Source organism: Crocuta crocuta, unplaced genomic scaffold (assembly GCF_008692635.1).
Source record: "Crocuta crocuta isolate KB4526 unplaced genomic scaffold, BGI_CrCroc_1.0 scaffold70, whole genome shotgun sequence".
Taxonomy (NCBI): domain Eukaryota; kingdom Metazoa; phylum Chordata; class Mammalia; order Carnivora; family Hyaenidae; genus Crocuta; species Crocuta crocuta.
The window spans coordinates 92,312-110,675 of NW_027528417.1; the positions used below are offsets into that span (position 1 = coordinate 92,312).

The 18,364-nt window shown below is 48.1% G+C and overlaps 1 non-coding gene across 1 annotated transcript; it reads right to left on the bottom strand.

Annotated features, from left to right (window-relative positions):
- Positions 1-17,938: 17,938 nt before the first annotated feature.
- Positions 17,939-18,045, bottom strand: LOC144223778 (U6 spliceosomal RNA). The gene has a single exon (XR_013332822.1). It is a non-coding gene; the product is annotated as a U6 spliceosomal RNA (small nuclear RNA).
- Between the last annotated feature and the right edge of the window lie 319 nt (positions 18,046-18,364).

Below are 18,364 nucleotides of genomic sequence, written 5' to 3' on the forward strand. Positions count from 1 at the left end.
GCAAATAATGACTCATGAAACAACAATAATAAAAAAAGTCCTTGGTTCTAAAACAACCTGGGTGTTTCATTTCCCGAAGAATTTGCTGTCCGAATAAACAGCCATTAGAGGGAGCTCTGACTGCAGCGTAGAAACAAAATTATTCTCCATGAATTGATAGTGTTAACTTGGAACTCCAAGTTTTCATGTTTTTATGGAGACACAGAATATATATTAAAAAAAACAACCCTGAACTAAAACCAAGTAAGTATCTTTTAACATCATCATTTTGTATATTTGACACTTGCTTCACGGGATACGGGTAGCGTACCCACGGTGCTCGGCTTGAGCTCCAGCCACGTCACGTGCGCCCTTGAGCCAGGCTCCTCTCTTCTCAGGCCTGTTTCCTCTGCTGACCAGTGAAGATGACAGAGATTAGTGTTTACGACATGTCGGTATCTGTGGCTGGAATGATTCCAAGAGAATTTGAAAAATATATTTTTTTCAAGGGACAACCTTCTTGAAAATGCTACGTTCCCGAAAGTCACGTGGATGATACACTCACACTGGAAACCAGCTTCCGCCCTGAGGTTCCTGAGATGTGTTGACAGTTTTGTTTGTACCGAGTGATCCCTGCCTTGAAGTGACAGCATTGAACTTTGAATGTGTTGCTAAGCCTCTCTGGAAACTTGAGGTTGGTGTTGTGAAAATGACAGCTGGCTTATAATTAGCACTGTACTCATGTTATAAAGACACATTTTCTCTTCAGCAGAGACAGTATGCCTTGTTACACAAGAAGGCTTCAGAGTCCTAAGTCATTTTGCAAACTGAGATTCTGATTTGACAAAATAAAAAGCATTGCAGAATGATGTGCTTACTACTTTCATTGTATTTCTTTCACGTCTTTCATGGCTTGGGCCAACGAGAAGAGACCAGAACAATACTACGGGACCACGGCATCGTGCAAGTGAAAGCCGCATGACAATAGACTGTACTGAACAAGGCACAGGCGACAAAGAGGTTGAGACAGCTGGTGGTGGGCTGGAAAGAGAAAAGAGAAGCCTTGAGTCCTTCCCCACCACTGTGTGAGAGACAGCTGGACTCAGACCTGATCGCAGCAGGCACAGATACACTCGCAGAAAGTGAAAACCTTGCCCAGATCCTGGTTTTGTGCCATCAACTGAAAACAGCCCAGTAGCAGTAGCTGGGAAGCCTTTCAATACATTCTCATTATTTTAGGCCGCACGATTTTATTGATTGGTTCGTTACAATAATGGATCATCGTTTAAATGAAAAATAGCAATGACTCAGCATGCTCGAAAAGGAAAATAGAATAGACCAGCAATTAAAAAAAAAGAAACCAAACAACTTCACAAGTACATTTTTCTATTATTAAACCGATGTCAGTGTTTTAGTTTAGCAAAAGGGCATCGCCCATTTTCACATTCAACTTCTAAATTTGAATGAAAGCAGTTGTGTCGTTTTGCTTCGGAACTCTCATCCGGAAAGTACATCGTATCAAGAAGAAGGTGCTGATTACATATTTGCTTTCACACCAAGTCCCCTTGTTCCTTATCAAGAATGCGTGCACTTGGCCTGGCTTCCCGTGTGCTCTGCTCTGTGGTCTTTGCCTTGTCCTGCTTCTGGACAGTCCTAGAACCCGGCTGGATGGAAGGGAATCAGAAAACGCTGGGGTCAGCAGGAACGTTCTTCAAAGTGGTTAATCCATTTGCAGATCACTGAGAATGGACTGTGCCGTGCTAACTCGGCATTCTGGTATTTTCTGCTCAAGCACATGATTCCGTAGACGACAGCTGATGGTGTTTTGCTGGCAAATATAGCTCTGAGCTCCTTTTGCTAGCTTGGCCCTAACTCAACAAAGTCTTGACTCACAAAAAGATGCTAAGAGAGAGAATATGCAGGAAGGTGTCAAGCAAACCTTGGGATTAGAGAGAGAGCATTGCACACTCCATTCTTCAGTGTGGCAATGGTTTGGGGCTGAACGGGAAAGGACCAGTATAGGAGCCACAGTTTACCGGGACTTTCCATATCCCGTGTCATTTACATTTTAGGAGAAGGGCATTTACTCTCTTTCAGTGCCCGTACGCTTTCTCATTCCTACTGGTGTTGAGAGCTTTTATATTGAACTCTTGCTAAGAGAGGCCATCAGTTTTATCAAGAGCGTGCTTACTTGTCTCACAGAGTCTACCCCTCCTGGAAAGAAGTTGAGATTAGGTGTTGCCAGTCTTCCCCAAGGCACTGCGGCAAGACGGAACGGAGGCCCTGTGGAGGGTGCAGGTGGGCAGTCAACGACGTCGGAGGAGACCATGGGGAAGAGGCAAGTGCCTGTTTGAGATGTATTTTGGTTGGATCGCACGTGGCCAGAGGAGAACAGTAAGGGACACCTTGCTCCATCGTCAGGACCTGGACGATATCCATGTGATGTTGACACTCTTCAGAACAGTGACAGTGGTGTGTGAACATGCTGTTTACGTCTTGTGAGGTGGGGATTATCATACTCATTTTATTTTTTTAAGTGTATTTACTTTGAGAGAGAGAAGGGGAGGAGCAGAGAGACAGGGAGAGAGAAAATTCCAAGCAGCCTCTGCACTGTCAGTGCAGAGCTCAATGCGGGGCTCAAATCCAAAAGCTGTGAGATCATGATTGGAGCTGAAACCAAGAGGGGGACACTTAACTGACTGAGCCACCCGGGCGACCCCAATACCCATTTTAAAGCTGAGACAAGTCAGCCTCAAAGAGCATACATGAATTTGCCAAAGGTTGTCAAACTAGCAAGTGGCAGGGCTAGACTTTAACCCCAAATCCACCCGACACCCATACCATGCCTTCTCACCACACCAGCCTCCTCTCTCTTCTCTATCTCTGTCTCTTAAACACTCCATCTGCTTTCCTCCCTCTCACCTGCAGTCCTTCTGACTAACGGGGCACAGGTAAGAGATGCAGAGTTTGGGCACAGCCTGAAGCTCTGTGACTGGGAGATGCCAACAGTAGCCAAAATCCATACCCCACACATTGTGGCAGCATGTTCTACACCACCCCACGCCTACTGAGTCAGAATCTCCATTTGAGCAAGATCCCTGTATGATTAGCAGGAGCATTAAAGTTTGAGAAATCTGCTCAAACCTACTCAAGTAACCTATTAGATGGTGATGCAAATTTTAGGGCTCTCTCATCAACAGAAAAAAGACCATCAATTTAAAAGTTTACCATTTTAATTAAGGGATTCAACTTAGTGGATTCATTTCTGTAACAGGTAACATGGCAGTTGTGATTTTCATAGACTTGCATGGAGAACATCCAGATGTTTCTTTTTTAGAGAGAGAGAGAGAGAGAGAGAGCATGGAGGGGGGTGGGGGGCTCAGGTCATGAGATCATGACCTGAGCCCAAGCCAAGAGTCGGCACTTAACGGACTGAGCCACCCAGGTGCCCCATGAAATTGTATATTTTAAAGGCAGCATCAATGGGCTCCTCAATCCTTCCTCTCCACGTTTGCCTTCTTTGACCTTGACCTCCTTGGAGGTGGGGGCAGGGGCTGGAGTGAGAAATTTCAAAATGAAGCATGATCCTATCAACATTCTCTGTCTTTAGTTTACCCCGTCGCTTGTGAAATTGGGGTGAGCCAGTGTAAGGGAGGGGGTGCCCAAACAGACACTATCCCTTCGTGTCTTAAAATAATTGCCAATAGGTTTCCAGAGCTCTCGGTCAGATGGGTGCAGGTCCCTTGGTCAAGAACATCAAATACCCTTTCGTGTGTCTCTCACCATTTAGGCCTAGCGCCAGGAAAGTGAGCAGGAAACATGTGAGGCTCATTTCTTAATTTCCTACAGATCAAACACAGCTGTGTACATTCTGCGTGAACTACAACCACTTTCTGAAATTGAATTGGGTTGAACCCTGCTTCTTCATAGATAAGTCCATCTATCCTTTCCTCAGAGCCTACTGAGAAATGGATGGGAAATAAGACTCCAGTCTATAAAGGCTTAATAAAAATTCTCTCCATAAACTTATTTATTTGTTTGTTTGTTTGTTTTTGAGAAAGAGAGAGAGAGTACAAGCAGGGGAAGGGCAGGGGGAGGGGACAGAGGATCCGAAGCGGGATCTGTGCTACCAGCACGAAGCTCAACCGATGTGGGGGCTCGAACTCACGAACTGTGAGATCATGACCTGAGCTGAAGTCAGACGCTTAACCAACTGAGCCACCCAGGTGCCCCTCCATAAACCTGTTTTATTAAAAAACCTCAAAACCTGCCTGAAGGGACACTTTCAATACGCTACACAGAATAAACCCCCTTTGGGGCCCTCTCCACAGCCCTGCTTTGCTACGGCACCATTTACTGTCTCCATAGCCATGAGACCTTCGGGGTGAGCAAGATGAGCTGGGCTCAGCCGCACCGCGGGCGGGTCGGGCTCAGGTGTCCATACGAAGTGTAACTCAATCGCTGCCTCCTCCCCCATGTTCTCTTCTACAAGATGACACTAAGGAAATTTGGTGTCTACCCGCCCCCCACCCAACATGGGGAACTCAATCAACACGATTAGCCCAGAAGCAAAACGCATGGAAGTAGTTTTCTGGCTTTGGCTGCTCTTTGAGGTGCGGCTGGGATTTCTCCTGCTGGTTTTATGTTTGTCTGTCTGCATTTTTCCTTTTCCAGCAAAGTCATCACCTCGCAGCTTTCCTCCATGGACGAATACCAGAACTAAACTTCCACCTTCCTACTAAGCTTTATATTTCTAGGGGGCGATGACTGTTTGTACATTAGTTTGTTGTCTCATAACGTGAGTCGAGTTTTACTTAGCTAAATTCCCATGTTAACTAGAATGAAATAAGGCACAGAACCGCTCATAAAAATTTTGAGAAACTATTGGCGTCCTTAATATTTGGTTCCATTGTTCTCAAACCTTTAATGTTGCAAAGATGCTACCAATTTCCATGAGAGAAACTGTCAAATCTCAAACAGGAAAATTCAGAGGGTGAAGAATAGGAGAAAAGAAAACGCTTCCTTGATGTGTGACTGAACGCTACAGATCCGACCACAGCACGGACTCTCGTTCCCACTCAGCCAGTGATGAACTTGAACTTCCCCCACAGGGACGCCAGCTCCCACCTGCCCCGCCTGTAACCAGCAGGAAATTCAAGGGCCTGATCTCATGCACGGTGGCCGCTTTACCCACAGGAGAGCCTTCTCTCGACGCCAGGAGAAGACATTCACCCAAGAAAAGGCACACGTTCAGTCCACCTCGGTTTTGATGTTCAGGAAAATGCATGCATCCAGGGCAAAGGGGTGCAGATGAACACGTAACCAGTGGGCTCTGAGGCCGCCGCCCCGCCAGCCGGTCCGACCTGTGCGGGGTGCACTCCCGCAGATGCCTCGTGGGCACTTGCTGGAAGGATGGGAGTGTGTTCTCTCCACCCGCGCAGCTGCGGTTTGGGCACCATCTTCTGTCGTTTCTCGCCTGAGGATGAAGGAACTCAAAACTAATAGAAGCCGCAGCGTTCAATGCTTTGTCGGGAGGAGCCTCCCAAATGGTCTCCCTACTGTGCGTCTGAGCCTGCTGCCCCCCTGCCTTATGAAAACCTTTCCGAAGCTCCTAGCCTGGCAGGATGGGTCCGCCATGGCCTGACCTTGTGGTAGGGTCCCCTCCCTAAGGAAAGAAAAAATAAAGAATATTTCAAGGCAACCTTGCTTATTTGCACATGACAGCCTCCCTCACGACCTTGTAACACGAGACCACGTAATCAGACTGCGTGTTTGTGTGTTATATATGGGAGAAAAAAAGGAAAAAATATATTAAAAATGACGCCACAGGGTGCTCGGGGCTCAGTTCTTTGGGTACGAACCCAACTGAGAGGTGCCGGCAGGAATTAAGTTGCTTCCTGGGAAGAAAAGCCTCGGTGTCACGACTCTCTGTGTGAGGCTCCTGCTACAACCTCAGTCTGCCCCTCCAGCCCGGTCCCCCCAGCTCTCACCCCACAGTTCGCCTCGTGACCACACGGAGCTGCACAGGCAAGGGTATTCTTGCCCCCTGGGGTTTCCAGCCCGCCCACCTCAAGTCTAACAGCCCCCACCCTGCAACCTCTCGGCCCGGTTCGCACCTACTCGGCCCTGGAGAGGCAGCTCTGGTTCCTTCCCTCCCATCCCAGGGGGTGCGATGTCCCTCTTCTCTGCTCTCATAACCCCGGGGCCCTGGGCGAAGAGCTCTGTGCCTACCTTGTGGAAGGTACTGGCAGTCCTGTATTATTTTAGTGGGATGCTAAATTCAGCACTGATTGGTGAGTCAGAGACTAGCAGACGTATATTACAGAGAACTTCCCTGGGGCGCCTGGGTGTCTCACGTGGTTAAGTGTCCAAGGGTCTGACTTCGGCTCAGGTCATGGTCTCACGGCTCGTGGGTTTGAGCCCTGCGTCGGGCTCTGTGCTGACAGCTGGGAGCCTGGAGCCTGCTTCGGATTCTGTGTCTCCCTCTCCGTCCACCCTCCCCCCGCTCTTTCTCTCTCTGTCAAAAATAAATAAACATTAAAAACTTTAATAAGAAAAAAAGCGCTTCCTTAATCTGGTAGAGTATCTGTGGACAGCCACAGCAATATCCCTTTCCGTGGTGAAAAGTTAAAAGCTTCACCTCTGAGGTCCAGACCAGGACAAAGATATCCACCGTCACTACTAGGAGCTGACACTGTGTTGAAGCTCTCAGCCAGAAAGGAACTAAGGAAACCAAGTGGATGTTTTTATAGGTATGTACACAGGAAATGCTGAAGAATCTATAGACAAATTAGAACTAATAAATAAATTTTGCAATTTAGTTGATACAGAATATCTGTGTCTATGTTTAACTGTCTACATAGAGACATTCCAAATGACTTTGTATGGTCTGAAGGTTTCTTTCCCAGCTCTTGACAAATCGACTGCAAAATTTATATGGAATTGCAAGGAGCTAAGAATAGCCAAGATAGTTCTAAGAAGAAAAATGAGGTAGGGGACTTGCCCTACCAGAGACCAAGATTGATATAAAGCTTTAGCAGTTGTGACAGTTTGGAATTGAAACAAGGAGAGAAAAAGATTCCAGTGAGACAGAAGAGGGTCCGGAGGCAGACCCATTCTTACATGAGTATCTCATTTATAAAGAAAAAGTCATTGAAAATCACTGGAAGAAGAAAGACGTCTCGATAAATAGCTTATGGTTCAATAAACAGTGTCTGGTAATCCACGTAATAAAATAAAAACGAATCTGATGCATCTTGACACCATATACAAGAGTCAATTCCAGGTGCGGTAAAGTGAGAACCATGAAGATTTTAGAGGGTAATATAGGAGAATATCTTCATCACTCTGTATAAGGAAATATTTTCTGTTTTCTTTTTTTTTTTTAATCTAATTTTTTTGAAGTAGGCTCCATGCCCAGTGTGGGGCTTGAACCCACAACTCTGAGATCAAGAGTTGCATGCTCTACCAACTGAGCCAGCCAGGCACCCCAGGAAATATTGTTACTTTCTATATTTACTTGAGAGAGAGTGCGGGGGGCATGGGCCAACGGAGAGAGAGAGAGAATCTCAAGCAGACTCCACACTCAGCACAGAGCCGGATGTGGGATTTGATCCCACAACCCTGGGATCATGACCTGGGCTAAATCAAGAGTCAGTCAAGAGTCAGAAGTTCAATTGACTGAACCACCCAGGTGCTCCAGGAAATAATTGTTTTTTTAAAGTTTATTTCTTTTGAGAGAGAGAGAGAGAGAGAGAGAGAGAGAGAGAGAGAACACCATTGGGGTAGATGCAAAGAGGGAGAGAGAAAGAATCTCAATCCCAATGTGAGCCTTGATCTCATGAACCGTGAGGTCATGACCTGAGCAGAAATTAAGAGTCCAACTCTTAGCTGACTGAGCCACCCAGACACCTCAGGAAAGATTTTTAATATAAGATACAAAACATGCTGTTCAACGATGTAATGATTAAGAAACAAGTACATTAAAGACTTTCATCAGTTAGTCTAAAGAGAGTGATTGTTTGAGACACAGCGAGAGAAGGGGCTAATATCAAAGATGTATAAAGTCCTTTCACAAATCAAAAAAGCTAATAAAAAAAATGGTCACAAGTTTTGAGTAGACACTTCAGAGAGGCAGTGCAAATGGCCAATACATATATGAAGTCTCTCAACTTGAGCTGATTAAATGATAAATTACACTATAATCAAATACCATTAAACATTCAGGTATCATTCACGCGGCCAACAGATTTGGCACAGAGGAGAGAGGTCTGACAATATCAAGCTTTGGAGTCAATGTGCACCACGAACTTTCACTTCCCGTTGAAGGGAGCATCATTTGGTACCGCTGCTCAGGAAAACCTTTGGCATTCTCCGGCAGATTTGAAGGGATGCAAATTCTACGACGCAGCAATGTCACTCGTTAGGGCATAACCTAGAGAAAATTATGTCCCTGTGCATCAAGAGAGGGGTGCAAGAATGCTTATAAGAGTATTGGTTTTAAAATAGCTCCAAACCAGAAATACCGTAGGTGTTAATCTGCAGCCTGATAATCAGTTAATTGTGGATTGATAAACGGTGGTTGATTCTCCAGCATAATGACAAGTGAAAAGAATAAGGGACAAAAAGGGGTGTTTGGGTGGCTCAGTTGGTTAAGTGTCTGTCTCTCGGCTTGGGCTCAGGTCGTGATCTTGCTGTTTGTGAGTTCGAGCCCAGTTTCGGGCTCCATGCTGACGGTGAGAAGCCTACTTGGGATTCTCTGTCGCCCTCTCTCTCTGCTCCTCCCCCGCTTGCTCTGCCTTTTTCTCTCTCAAAACAAACAAACAAACTTAAAAAGAAGAATAAGGGACAAAAGAATGTATATGCTATGATTATATGAATATATTTTACATTTTAAAATAAAATATTCTCCGTTTTCTTTTCCGTTTTCTATGTTTACGTGCTTGTCACCAGCTACCGGGCCCTGGGCTAGGAACTTAACTTCTGTCTGCAGAAATACTCTGCCAAGAGCTGGTTGTGATATCAAGTTGGCCACACTGGTAAGTAAAACCCAGCTGATTACATATCTCTTAGAAAAGGGAATTTCAGAAATTCCTGCTTTTATTGCTTTGTTTTGCAAAATTCAGATACGTTTACCGATGGTAGTGTGCAATCCTTCTCATCTCGCTAAATATAAAACCCTCCTCCTTCTGCTTTTCTTTCGTCCAGCACGGGGCTGAATTGCCTGTTGATAGAGCTTCTGCTTCTGCTTCTAAGGCAATGGACTCCTGTCTATTTATTCACTGAAAAACCACACCACCTTTCGGTGGCTCAGATCATACTGACGATCTCTGGACCGTATACTCTAACCTTACCTTCGTAGTCAACTGCTCAGAATGTCAACCTCAATATTTTTACCAAGGTGATACAGCATTACTAATTAAAGAATTAACGATTACTAAGTAAATAATTCATGAAGGATGCTTATAGACTTTTCGGAGGTCAAAGACAACTTTCAGAGACCACAGCCGCAATTAGTAAACCTCACACTTCTTGCAAGTCTCCTTCGTTAGCATTAGCGTCTGCAAGAGCGCTTTTATGAAGTGTCTGCTTTGTTCTCAGTAGCTCTAGGGCGAGATGACATTTTCCCTTCTTATTTGGATGTTTCGCCAGTTGTTAGAAAAGTTGTAAGTATCAAGGCCAGGTGCCAGAATTCCATTAGTTTGCCCCAAGGGAATAACAGCGACAACAAAAAACCCAACATAAAACCGGTTTGAGAGGCTGAAACTTACAATATGGAAAAGGAAAGGACCTGCTAACACACTGAATGGGAGGGAAGAAATGGTTTGCATCTGTAAGACCAAGCTGACACCCCGAGGCAAGGTCCTAGCTTAGTTTTAGTGTTTCTGGCTATTCTGCTAACCACCCGAGAGTTGTTTTTTGTTTTTTTGTTTTGTTTTTGTTTTTTTGGTATAAATGAGAGAGTTTCTGGTTATCACTGATTGAAAGTTGTGGCCGAAATGTTGATTATTCATTCAGTATCTGCGGCTCCTCCATAGTCGCTGGCCCCCTTCAGATAAATGGGGTCATGCAGCTATTCGTGGCCAGTGACAGTGTGTGACAGTATGCAGGTGACGCTGTGTGACTAGCCCTAAGCTAGGGCTTAGGGCGTCATCCCTGAGCAGAAGGATGCTGAGGGCCACTCCCTGTGTCTTCTGCAGCCACAGGGAGACCGTGTGCTCCGCACCGTCGCTCCCGGAAGCCTGCGTCTTTGGGTCACAGCTGGGAAGGGGGCGCCCTGAGGAGATAGCAGACCCACATGAGATTGTTAACGTGCTAGAAATAAACTTTCCTGCGTTGGGACGTTGAGATTCTTTGTAAGCGCAGCACAGCCTAAAGTGACACAGAGGGAGTTGTGTTTTTTTTTTTTTTCCTCTCTCTCTCTCTTTTTTGGTTTCAAGATTAGAATTCAGTGATTCATCACTTACGTACAACACCCAGTGCTCTTCCCAAGTGTCCTCCTTAGTACCCGGCACCCATCTCGCCCATACCCCGCCCCTCCTCTCCATCAACCCCTCAGTTTGTTCTCTACCATTAAGAGTCTCTTGAGGTTTCTTTTTCATTTTTTAATGTTTATTTATTTTTGAGAGACAGAGAGAGAGAGAGAGAGAGTGTGTGTGAGCAGGGGAGGGTCAGAGAGAGGGAGACACAGAATCTGAAGCAGCTCTAGGCTCCGAGCTGTCAGCACAGAGCCCGACACGGTGCTCAAACTCACAAACCACGAGATCATGACCAGAGCTGAAGTTCGATGCTTAACCGACTGAGCCCCCCAGGTGCCCCTGTGAGCGTCTTGTGGTTTCTGTCCCTGTCTTCTCTCCACCCCCTTCACAGAAGGAATTTTTAACTCTAATTTTTTCCAATCCTCTATCTGATGTTGCCTTCATTCATCCAACGGTGTTTATTACTTTTTAATTTTTTATTGAGAGAAAGTGTGAGTGGGGGAGGGGCAGAGGGAGAGGGAGAGAGAGAAAATCTTTTTTTTTTTTTTACAAATAGTTTATTGTCAAGTTGGTTTCCATATAACACCCAGTGCTCATCCCCACAAGTGCCCTNGACACTTGGGCTCTTTCCATGTCTTGGCTATTGTTGAGAGTGCTGCTGTGAACACTGGGGTCCGTGTGCCCCTATGCATCAGCACTCCTGTGTCCCTCGGGTAAATTCCTAGCAGTGCTATTGCTGGGTCCTAGGGGGAGTTCTGTTGTTAATATTCTGAGGAACCTCCACACTGTGTTCCAGAGGGGCTGTACCCGTTTCCATTCCCACCAACAGTGTAGGAGGGTGCCCGTTGGAGACAGAGAATCTTAAGCAGGCCCTGTACTGGCCGTGGACCTCTCACCATGAGCTCATGACCTGAGCTGAAATCAAGAATCACCACGTTTAGCGGACTGAGCTACCCAGGTGCCCCACATTCGAAGGTGTTTATGGTTTATGGCGTTTCTCTCCTAGCTGGGGCTTGGGCACTACCCTGTGATGTGCGGGTGACCACGCAGTTAACAGAATGGTGCTGAGCAGAGCAGCAGGCGTTCAGCCCAAGCCATCAGGACAGGCTTCCGGGGAAAGGAGACACCGAGAGTCCTGAGAGACGGCAGGAGGTAGCGCAGACTAGGCAGGCATGGAAGGGCATTTTAGGCGGGAGGAACATGAAGGGCAGAGGGTGAGAATGGACACAGCAGGTACAGGCAACTGTAGGAGGAGGTCAGCAGTGCCAGCGAGGCCCCCACCTTCGCTGGCAGGGCGCACATGACCTCTGCGGGGGCCCCACCTGCTACGCCCTCCGCACAATCGGCAACTGCTCATATCGGCCGCTTTGGCTCAGTTATCTTGCATGTGAGTGCCGAACAGGGCGAGGAAACCTAATTACAAATCGTTTTGGAATGAGCCAGACCCGAGTGTAGATCCTGACTTGGTCATTGGACAAGTCATGTAACTTCTGTATGAAAATTCATTCCATGTTGCAGGTTCGTGAGAACATGCAATCGTGTTTCACAGGCAGCGTATCTCAATTTACAGTTGACAAAATGCACACGCGCGTGCACACACGCACACACGCCGTGTCTGGTACGGTATAAGCCAGTTCACCATGTCCACGGGAGGCTCCGAGGCAGCATCGCCGGGACGCAGTGGCTGTGTTCCGCAGTGCTCTCTGGAGTCAGACAGATGATGGGCCACGCACTCTCCTGGTGAGATGTCTCCCCTAAATAGTTAGGTTCACACCTGGGCCTGAGGGTTTTGAACACCAGGGGATCCTCATTGGGTTCCTTGGGAAGTGATGATGGTAACTCTGCTGTGGGCCAGTCAGGGGGGCGGGGGCCCTGCCAGCCTGGCTGGAGCAGAGACGACGCCTTGAGCATCTGGTGGCCCCCGTCCGGGAGGGAAGTCCCACTGGCCCGGCCCCGGGAGGAGAAGGGTGTGGTTGTTCATCTTCTCCCCAAACACCGGCCAAGGCAGCCCGCACAGGCTGCTTTTCTCACCCTTCGGTTTGTAAAGTGCTGTCACCCCATAGTCTTCTAACATCCTTGGGTGCCAAGTGTTTCTGCAGTTAAGGAACTAGTGATGAGCTCTCAAAGCTGGAAGGGAAGACCCGGGGTAAGGAGAGGGACTTGTCTTCAGTTGATCCTCTTTGACCCTCAGGGCCAGAGCTCTTTGCCCTCGATCACCCTGTTCTCCTCTGGTTCCCAGGGACTCTGGTCTCCAGTAGGGCAGAGAAATGAAACCGGAGCAGAAGGGAAGTACTAAGTGAGAATCCACTGTCAATCTCTATGGCCCCAGCAGGCCCTTGCCCAGGGTTATCCCTGGGTCAGCAGGTCCCAGGATCCAGGGGTTCGGCCCCATCCCATGTGCCCACAACAGCTGGTCCTGACCTCCTCTCATGGGCCCAGGGCGTGTGTGCGGAAATGGTGTACTGTCAGGGATGCAGTGCCCAGTTCCGCAGGTTGTACACTGCACAACGATGGTCGGCTCAGGGAGCACTGAGTGAGGGCTAAAATCCAGCCCATGATTCTTACCAGGCTGTGCCATTTATGAAGTTGCAATTGCCCAAAGGGGGCATTTTTTTCTTCTAATTCCCACAAAAGTGCCTTCTAAGCTACTGTGTAGCCTCTTTACCATGATCTCAAAGATCCCTCCCTCCTAGAGTGTTCTCCCAGACTCAGTCCTGTCTCTCTTTCCATAAGAAGTGGCACTGGAAGTCAGAGTGGCTAAAATGAGCAAATCAGAGAACTCTAGATGCTGGCGAGGATGTGGAGAAACGGGCACCCTCCTGCACTGTTGGTGGGAATGTAAACTGGTGCAGCCCCTCTGGAAAACAGTGTGGAGGTTCCTCAAAAAATGAACAATAGAACTCCCCTAGGGCCCAGCAATAGCAATGTTAGGAATTTACCCAAGGGATACAGAAATGCTGATGCATAGGGGCACATGGACCCCAATGTTCANGTGGCACTGGAAATGTCACAGCTGGTTCTTCCTTTTACTTTCTCTTCTTCCTTCAGGAACCCACTTCTGCCTGCCTGTGTGGCTGTCCACCCTATTGCCGAGTCTTTAATGGCCAAAGCACTGGGGCGGAGGGAGCTTGGTCAATGAGCAGAGCCCCCGGTAACACATGCAGGATTAAAATGGAAATTTATATCTGCCACACACTCAACTCTGAGATGAAATAGTTATATTTCCTTCCTCAGAGTGAAGGAAAAGGTGGATCAGTAAACAGATGGTAAACTGGGTAAGATTTTCACCCTAGGAACTCAACGGGAAGGACTATGGTGAAATTAGGTATTAGACAGTCACTGAATTAACCAAGATCCCAAACACAGAGAGTTATTTATTAGCTTCTAATAGTCCTGCCAGGGGCCGATGCACCGTCTATTTCCTGAGATACACATGGAGTGGTTACTTTATGGTGGAAGAGGTGTGGGTGATTTCCAACTTACATTCCAAAAATCTAGATGAAGTGTGTTTTAACTAGGAAATGAGATGAAGCATAACTAGGAAATGAGATGAAGCATTTCCCAGGCACATTAATGGAAAACTCTCAGAAACAGTACTGCTTGGAAGAGAACACATGTAACCTTTGGTTATATCTGCAAGACCCAAAGTAGAACTGATTGCCTTATCATGAGATGGTGAAGGGCACACACAGGCTATTCTGCCCAGTAGTATAGCTACGAGTTACACATGGTTATTGAGCATTTGAAATGTGGCTAGTCCAACTTAAGGTATGCTTTCGTCAAAAGACACATTGGATTTGGAAGACTTTGTGTAAAAAATTGTAAAATATTGTCTTCATGTAAAAATATTGATAACTTGTCGAGTGATAATATTTTGCATATATTGTGTTAAATCAAACATATCATTAACATTGAACGCACCCATTTCTTTTTACTTGTAAAACCATGGGTGCTAGAAAGGTTGAAATTGCATATGGGGCTTTCATTTTACTTCTATGGGACGGTTCTGTGCTAGAAGATGGGAGAAAACAATACTCTTATTGACCATTAGTCCCTCTGAAGCCCATCTAGAATAGACCCTCAGGAATCCACCTCTGCACCAAATCCCCGGATATCATATCATAAATCATATCATATCATATATCTTATCTTATCTTATCTTATCTTATCTTATCTTATCTTATCGGGTGTGTGGAAGAGGGGGTGAGGGTCAGAGGGAGAGAATCTCAAGCAGGCTCCATGCTCAGCATGGGATCCAACACGGGGCTCCATGCCAGGACCCTGGGATCATGACCTGAGCTGAAACAGAGACAGATGCTCAACCAACTGAGCCACCCAGGGGGCTTTCCTCAGGGTCTTTTCTAACCTCAGCAACCCTGCCACCTCCCATCCGCCTGTCATTCTGGCAGATGACACTCATTCAAGGTTCCGAAGACCATGTTGATCATGGGTTTTACTCTTTCCTGAAAGGGCACCAGCAGATCCACAGTCTCTCGGAGGAGAATTGACTTAGATATTTCAGAGTCTTCAGGTAGTTTCCTCTACAAGACAAACAAACCTTTCTCTTGCTAATTTCGATGGCTTTCCGTGGCCAAAGTTAGATGAGTTCTTACACTAATAGGCGTTCTGCCTCTTGACTTGATCTACCAAAGACCCTGCCCTACGATGCACTGAATGCTTTTCAATATTGTGTTGCGTGTTTCTGCGCCCCCCGAATATACTGAGGAAAGTAAGGCTATCATGGCATTCATTTTACCGCTGAGATCTGAAAAAGATCAAGTGCTTTGCACAAAGACTCAGCAAGGGTTAGTGATCTCTAGACCGCAAGCCCTAGTTCTCTTCCAGCCCCGGGTCTCTAGAGCAAGGGAAGAAACGGCAGAAAACGCACGGACCCCGGACACACAAGCTCTAGCCAGTCTCTCTTTTCGCCAGTCCAACCTCCAGCAGCGCTGCCGGGGGAGTCCCTTGAAAATGCAGGCTTGGCTGTGTTCGTTCCCTGCAAGACACACAAACAAACGGAAGGAGACAAGCGAAAGGCGCAGCCCTCCAGAGGGCCACAGGGTCCCCGCCGCGCCCTTCGCCTGCCTCCTGGGCCTCAAAATGGCGTCCGGGCCTCACTTCTCGCTTCCCCGCCCTGCAGCCCCGGCACCTGCGCAAAGGCCTCAGCTCCCTGGGGCTTGTGTTCTCGGTGCCTCCGCCCTGGCTTCGGGCATTGCCCCCACCCCCGCCAGCCTGCCGGGCGCCTGGCGGGCCCTTCAGGACGAGAGCAAAGTCAGCTCGGCCGAAGCTTCCCGCGGGCTTCCCGGGCCGAATCGGGCTCTTCCTGCCCTGGGTTCCCACAATCCCCTGCGCTCCCGCTGTGTACTGTGCTGTTGTCATATTAGCACCGACTCTGGCGTCCGTCCCTCCCTTTAGACCGTAAACTCCTTGAGGGCAGAGACCCTCCGTCTCTATCTCCGCGTGTTGTAAAACCCCGGGGGACAGTCCCGCTCGTCCGCATCTGCGTGTTGGCGTCGCCCGGGCCCACCTGCTGACCCGGCTTTCTTTCCCGATTTCTAGACCTCGTCTTTAACACACAGTTTCCATTTGCTGTCCCACGAGGACTTCAAACTCGCCGCGACCCCACCTGACCTCATCATGCTCCTCTCCCAGGGTCCCCTGCTCTGCGTTGGGCACCATTTTCTGCCCATTTGCTCAAGCCAGAAAATGGCAGGCATCCTCGCTTCTATCTCTTCTCTTCCCAGCGTCTCTCCCGCGTGCCCCAGACCTTCCTGTTGCGCCGGCGTCCCAAATATCGACGACGTCGAGGCACTTCTCTCCATTCCTGCTGCTTCCATTCACTCAGGCATCATCTTCTCTCATCTCTGAATTACAGAAATCACGTTTCTTGGTGTCTCCCCACCTTCAGATTGGCCCCCAGGGTCTAGAACAGTGCCTGGCATGCAGCAAGCACTCCGTAATTGCAGATGGAATGAACAAATGACTGTCCATGTTAGGAGGAGCCTCATCTCTTTAGACACATGTCTTCCAAAGACTCAAGAAATGACTTGAGGGCTGCTTCTCTTTGAACCTGAGACTGAATTACCTTTTTTTTTTTTTGGAATAACTTTCTTAAATTTTTTTTTAATGTTTTATTTATTTCTAGGAGAGAGAGAGAGAGACAGCGTGAGCAGGGGAGGGTCAGAGAGAGAGGGAGTCACAGACTGAAACAAGCTCCAGGCTCTGAGCTGGCAGTCAGCACAGAGCCCGACGCGGGGCTCGAACCCACGAACCGCGAGATCATGACCTAAGCGAAAGTCGGACGCTCAGCCGACTAAGCCACCCAGGCGCCCCATGGAATAACTTTCTTAACACGTGCAGCGCCAACAGTTTTGAACACATTTGCGTATCAGTTATGTCAGTTGAGCCTCACACTCCCCTATGAGAGAAACACCATCGGGAACCCCTTTTTGGAAACAGCCATCCTTAGCACAGAGTTAGAGAGGCTAAGCGATCTTCCTAGGGTTACGGAGGCGGTGGGGAGCAGAGGCAGGGCTCAGGCAGAGCGATGCCGACTCCCAAGCCTGGCCCCGCGTAGCTGCGCGCGCCTCATGCTCAGTGGGACGCGTGCTCCTCAGAGAGCAGCCCTGGGAGGGGTACTGGAGGCTGGGTGAACACCTCCGCACCTCCCTCTGCTGGCCAGAGGTCTGACCCTTCATCCGCACAGCCTGGGGAGCCTGGCGAAGGGGTCAGTGCAGGGGAGCCTGGGTCCTGTGGGCTTGGGGCTCTTCCTTGCCTCACTCTGTCAACAACGATGGCCAGTCATACTTCTGACTCACAGAACCTTGAGATAACACACTCGTGTTCTTTTCTAGGCTGCAAAATTTGTAGTGATTTGTTAAAGCAGCAACTGAAACTAACAGACCAAGATTTCTCCTAAAATATGCACACTCATTACATGTTCTCATGGCCATTTGCACCGGGAATGTCATGGGTTGTGCTCTTAAATGGGTAGACTTCACACCCACGTACTGATACACAGATTTACGACGTTGGTTGGCTGTCTCTGGTCACTGGTCACTCCTTTGGTCCCTTCACTGGCCTCAGTCTGGCTGCCCTGGAGCAGCCCTTTGTTCCCTCTGCTTAACCCCTACCGGGATTTTATCCGTGAACGAGTACTGATGGCCCCAGAGACATGGAGGCTGTAGAGGAAGTGGGAAACCACGTGTGGGGAACGAGCCCGTCCCCTGTGGTTGGGAGGGCCACCATGGGATGGATGGGAGGCTTCCATCAGGGCACTGGACCCCCACTCCCCACATTAGGTTCTCTGGAGTTGAGGTGTGTGGATGACAAGAGTGAAATAGAATTTGGAGTTCTGAGGGCCTTGGAGCTAAGAAGCAAAGACTTCAGCCTAGTGGGGAACGGCTGGAGGCTTCCAGAAGGCTCTGACACCGGGGCCCACAGTCAGGGCACCGTGTATGTTCACCAAGTATTGGTTTGCAGCTACGAGTGTGTAACTCAGGCATTTGTACGTCATCTTTGTGCAGGGGCCATGCCAATCTTCTCTGCATCATCCTGATTTTAGCATATGTGCTGCCGAAGCCAGCGCCGAATGTGAAGCTCGGGTACCAGCAGTCAAGTTTCCCATGCAGCCCGATGCAGCCATGTCGCCACTGTCTGTACCCAACCTCTGAAGATGTTTGTCTCCTCCGCTAAAGGTTTGAAACCACGGAGGGGTCATTTCGTGCAATTCTTGGAATTCCACTTAAAAATTCCCTTGAACATTTCAATTCTCCCAGGTCCCGCTTCCTGGCTGTCGCCTGGAAAGCAGTTCTGTCCCCGTGCACGTGAATAGAACCCGCCCTTTGAGGCTCCTCTGTCAAATTTTATCACATAAGTGTATGCAGAGGCTATATTTATAACTTCAC